This window comes from Chlamydotis macqueenii, chromosome Z (assembly GCF_036417535.1).
Source record: "Chlamydotis macqueenii isolate bChlMac1 chromosome Z, bChlMac1.mat, whole genome shotgun sequence".
In the NCBI taxonomy this organism is placed as follows: domain Eukaryota; kingdom Metazoa; phylum Chordata; class Aves; order Otidiformes; family Otididae; genus Chlamydotis; species Chlamydotis macqueenii.
The window spans coordinates 15,297,468-15,303,531 of NC_141593.1; positions in this window are offsets into that span (position 1 = coordinate 15,297,468).

The window sequence follows — 6,064 nt, forward strand, 5'->3', positions numbered from 1 at the left end:
CATGACAGAAATGAGAAGTTGCTCAGCTAGGTCTAGGTGGATTTGGTTTCAGACATTTGTCAGGTGGATCTTCGGGGGGAGTTCCAGGCAGGGCTGATCATCTTGTGGCTGGTTAGCCACAGAAGAGGTTCCAGATAGTACTGAAGAAGCTCATCCTGTTCTGATTCTGGAAATCCTGGACCATGAACTGTTGGAGGATGTTAGTAAGTGGAGACTAGTAATGGTTACAGGGATTGTGCTGCAGCCCTTCTCTAGTGTACTGAAAAATTATGTAAAGTTTACCTGGTAAATACAAGGTAAAATAGATTTTCAGAACTGAATTTCTTGGAAGACTTGGCTGTCCTACATCTGGAAATGTGCTAAGAAGGCTTACAAGCCGCAAGGAGGTAGCATATGGACACTACTAAGACATTTATTAATGCATGTTGCGAAGCAAAAGAAGGAAGTTGTGAACCTCACTACATCGTCCTACAGGATTAATGGGATTGTTCATATCTAATTCAGAATGAAAGCAGGCAGTCTAAAGTCTGCCATGCTATTCAGCCTGGTAACTAACCCACTGGTCTTGAAGGTCCTGTTTGAAGATGTGAGGTTGACAGTTGTTTCTTCAGCTTTGAAGATGATCTGGGTGGGCCACGTACCACCAGTAACAGGTGCCCTATGCAACCTTTTAAAAAAATCCTTGAAGAAGGCAAAGAAGTAAAAGGACACTTGGCATGCTTTTTTATGTCTCTGCAGAACTAAGTGCTATCTATCTTATGCTGTTGGAATGATAAATAATTCTTCCAGACAGGACAGGCAGCTTTATGGTGTCTGCTCAGCTGTATTAACCTGTAACTATCCGCAATAATTTTTAATATATCCTCTCTTTTATTTTTTAATTGTGCCTGGTTTCTGCATAATTTGAAGGTTCTGTCTGTAGCTGAAACATTATTTGAGTGAACATTCAGCACTTCTTCTTGGTCTTTTAATGACTGTTTGAAGTTCAGTTTAGTGAACTACATCTCCTGCTACAGAATCATCTCTGTATTACTTTTCTTCTTTCTACTAAGTCATTCTTGATTTAATTTGTTTCTTTCCTTGTATAGCAAGAATTTATCTTAATGTGTCTCCTTTAAACAATATATTCCTTCTATTTCTTTCCTCTTTTTTTTTTTTTATTTTCAGTATTCCTTTAGCCTGTAATCAGCTCAGTACACTTTATTACTGCTCTCAAGGGACACGATACAGGATCATTTTCACTATTGGATGGTGTAGCTTCTAACACAAGACTGTCTGCTCTGCAAATGTGCGTGCTTTTGTCAGTCAGATATCCCAGAGCAGGTTTAAATTTCAACCTCGATTTTCAGCCTGTGAAGACTTTTTGTTTGTTTTTCTTTTTAAAAAACAGTTTCTGCACCAGCATATTTCTCTAAGCAGTTTGTGGGAACAGAGAGTGCAGTACAGCTGCCTGATATTAAAGAATTTGAGCTATGTCCTTTAACACCACTTGCTCAATAAGAAAAAACAGCAATGAGAACAAGATAAGTAAATACATAAGGCAAAAATAGTAAAGACAACTAAAAATCTATATCCAATCCAAATGAAGTTTAAGGCGCATGAACAGTATGTTGCTACCAATCGAATTAGATGATCAGGCACGTGCACTTCACGTGGAACTTAGGAAAAATACAAAAGATTGATGCTGATGGACAATAAAGGTCTCCGGTACATCATCCATGAGGGTTCTGTCGTTATTGCAACAGTAGTTGAAGGTGATCAGGAGTTGGAATTTTAAAACTCAAGTTCTAGGATTGTTTAGCCTGGAGAAGAGAAGGCTCAGGAGCATCTTATCAATGCATATAAATACCTGATAGGAAAGAGTGAAGAAGATTTGTCTAGATTTATTTAAGTGGTATTCAGTGAGAAGGCAAGAGCAAATGGCCAGAAACTGAAAACCAGGAAATTCTACTTAAACTTTTTTTTTCTTTTTTTTTTTTTCTTTTCTGTAATGGCAATTGATCACTGGAACAGGTTGCTCAGGGAGGGATGTGGAATTTTTATCCTTGGAGATACTCAAAATGAGACTGATCAGCCCTGGGCAGCCTGCTGTAGGTGACTTTGCCCTGAGCAGGATGGGTGGACTAGATGAGAGGTGCCTTCCAACCTTAACCACTCTACAATTCTGTGAAAATTTACTAGTGGTCAATATGTAGGTAAGACTATATAAATGTGTAGGAAAAAGCTATGTGCAGAGATTTGGGTAAATAGTGGACATTAGGCCTGGACTTTCTCCCTTTCGGTCTTGCTGTGGCCATCCATGTTTGAGCATTCATTCAGCAAAGGTGAATTTTACTTGATATGCAGCTGCAAATGGCTTCAGCAGAAGAGAAGACCCTTATGTTACATCTTCCTTTTTGGTAGAGTACTAGCACTAAGAATGAAATTAAGGCTGTACACTGAATTGTTGTATATCCAAGTTTACCTCAAGCAGATCTGCCTCTGAGCTTCCTATCAATATAGTAATTCCTTACATGTGACCTCTGCCACGCCCAAGTGTCTCCTCCCCTCCAGAATCCAACAGCAGGCAGTGGTGACTCAGCTGGTGTCGTTTGTATTTGAATATGCAGGTTTCATTCTGTATGTAAACGTAGATCTAAAAATCAGACATTTCCTGAACCTCCTGATGAGAACTGCTAGAGTAGGACACCATTCTTTCTGAACATATGCAGCGTTTTACCTGTCTGAATAATGACCTGCTCTAATCCAGTTACTGTTGAGAAGCTCATGTCAAATATGTTATTGTTGTTTTAATAGGGCAGATACGCCCACATAAAGTCTTTGTGAAATCCTGTATGAAAACACAGACAGACCTTGCCATGAAAAGCTTCTCAAGTTGATAAGGAAAGCAAAGGATGGGGAAAAAGCAAGGAAACAGTAATGCTTGCTTCTTGGAGAAATTATCCAAAAGCATAAAGATAAAATTGAGGTGGAGTTAAGAGTGAGACTCTTTGGTAGGTTAATAAGATTTAGGGTTGTAACTGTGTTTACACAAGGGATTTGCACTGCTAGATGACTATAGTTTTGAAAGTAATAAGCTATAATTTGATGTTGTTTCTTAATAGCATGTTATTCTTGATGAACATCATTTGGGAGTGGATATTTTAAAAAAATACTTACGTGCTTAATGTTGCAATAAGGTAGGTTCCCATTAGGATTTTCTAAAGTATCAAAACAGGTTAGATTCCTAAATCCTAATGATTTTAATGGAATTTTAATTTAGGTTTCTAAAGTACATAGATATTTTGATTTTTTTTAAATGTACTTTTACAGGCATTAACTTTCCTTTTGAAAATGTTTGGCAAGATTCCATTACAATACAAATCCACTAAATAAAATGTTCAGCTTGGCTCAGACTGGACAGTACATAACTTCTGAAGTGTGCTGCTTTTCTCACTTGTAAGCATGGTATTATGCTAGCCATGAGCTGAATTAGCACATGGCCAGCCTGGCATTGAAGAGATGCTAAACAAAATCAACGTAATGACTGTGTGTTTGGACGTTTGCTCTCTCTGGAGACATACCTACTGGGCTTTTCTGAAAATGTCATATGTGCACAAAGAATTATGGCTTATATAAATCAACTATATTTTTGTTACGAGCCATTGGATCAGACTATGGCATTACCCTGAATCTGTGGATGGCTGGAAGCAATTGGGACCGAAGTTTAAATGTCAAGTGCGATATTGCTGTTTTACCTTCTCTGTTAAAAGATGACTAGGAAAGGGCAGGGTGGATTGAAACACCTCACTGAGTACCACTTGAGCCAAATAATGTAAGGAAAGAGTTGGGAAGACAGAAGTCAAGTCTATCTCCTAAAAGCAAACTCTGAGCTAAGTGGAATAAAAGTGAATTGTGTGTCTTGAAACTGTGAAGAGAAATATCTTTATAGGAGAGGATAGATTATTTGTATGATCTAAAAATGATTGTTTTGAAAAACAGTAACTAAAGGGATTAAAATAATGCAAGTTGTGTGGCTCCTTTGGTTATATAATAATAAATTTAATTGATATTGACAATAAATAACCAAGATGAGGCACTTCTGGGCTAGACATATCTTTACTAAGGGACTCGCTTCCAAAATCCTACTGACATGCACTAGGGAGAAGATTGACCAAAAGAGAGGTCTGATAGCACGTGTGCGTATGTGTTCAGAGATAGGGGCAAGCACCAGAGCATTTGGGTGCTATGAGTAGAGGGAAGGGCATGGGTGGGGAGTCAGTAGTAATCAGGTGAAGGATTGTGAGGAAGAAACAGAGGGGTTTTTTCCCCCCTCACCCTTCTGGAGCACCCCTGGCTCTCACTAGTCTCCCCACTGAGATCCCACACCCATCTTCTCCCAAACTCCTTCTGGGCAGACCATTTCAGGTACCTCTGAACTGTGCGTCCTGGATTTCAGCTCGGGTACGATAACCAGGGTAGCAGCCTCCTGTGTGAATCCCACCAGAAGTTGGATCAGTGCTGACCCCCCTTGCAGGGGATTTTGCTTCTCCTTCTTGGGCTTTTAAGGTCCTTTAGGTGTTCAGATATGGTTGCCAAAGGAAACTTAAGAAATAGTTAATAGAGAATGGAGACTTACCTTGCCTAATGGAAGCACTTTGACTAAAGCATAGTTATGCTATGTAATAGCTTCACCTCTTTTGGAGTCAATGGAGGGAGAGACCCCTCCAAAGAACAGTTCAGTCTTGCTGAGAATTAATTTAACTGTCTCTGCTGCTACTGATTCAAAGAGAGCAGTGATGCTTTCCGTCTCCCTCTTTCTTACAGTGAGTAGCTTTCCTACAGGTCTCGGTTTGTTAGAAGTGTTCTGTGATGCTTGAAATATGATAACGTGGGGAATAGATGCTCTGTGGATCCTTCTGAGCTGGGTATCCCAGACACTGCTGTTCAAAAGGAGACTGGACTGGGTAGTCAAGGTGGCTTCTCCCCAGGCATTCATGCAGAAATCTCAATATCCTTCAGAACATCAAGCACTGCTGTACACAGAAGATGTAACAAATATTTTTTAAAAGTGATAACAGTATCTGGTTAACTTCTCATGTCTTGGTCTCAGCCACTAGGAGGAACAGCTGGATGGACTTCTAATGGGTTTTTTCGCATGTTTCAGCTTCGTGTTCTTTCTCTTCGACATTCCCCCCCTTTTTTTTTTTTTCTCAGCAGTCTTCAGCAATATTTGGAGGTGTGGGAATGTGGCATCATAGCATACTGAAAGCTTTCTATTGTGCTTTTGAAGGAGGTTACATAATTTCATTAGGGAAGGTCAAGGAAGTTTTTAACAACATTCAGTGCTTTAAAATCCTGTGCTTAGCTCCTGTCTACAGAAATTCATTTAATTTCAAACCAGTTTTGAGGTAAGCAGTTTCAAAAATCCTTTAATGTTGTAGTTATTGTTTCCTATGGAGAACAGAATAGTTGTTATGATAAATAATGTAATTGGCAGAAGGGGAGGAGTCATCACAGGAGGAGAGAGAGCGAACGAATGGAGTACGGTGCTGGAGCTGAAGTCTGGGAGGATGCAATATTGAAATCAGTGATGGAAGGTTTGAAAGAGCCTTTCAATATTTGCATGGAGATTTTAGTGTCACTTGGAGTTAACTTCAAAGCTTGCTTGCTGTTGTTTAAACCTAATGCAGATTCCTTATTATATGTTGTGTGGAGAAAGACAGGGCTTTTTAATTTTGGATGCTGTCCTTTATGTCATGTAAAGATCAGAATAGAGGAGCTGTTTGCGGCATGACTTTCAGATGAGTACCTAATGGAAGCAAAACCCCAGTGAGACAAGTGATTTTTCCTTCAAATAAGCACACACTTATTTCGCTCTCTTGTGGAGGAAAAGAAAATGAAATGTAAAGTGGAATAGTAAAGTGCCTATTTTGAGTACTGTAAAGAGAACCAAGGAGCTCGTTTGCAGATGGAGTTTAACCTTATGTTCCTTACTTCACTGTCACTCCTTTTTTACTGAGATGCTGTTTTGAAAAGCTTCTGCTGCAGTTAATAGAGTAGAAATTGTAGTCTCAGTTGTACT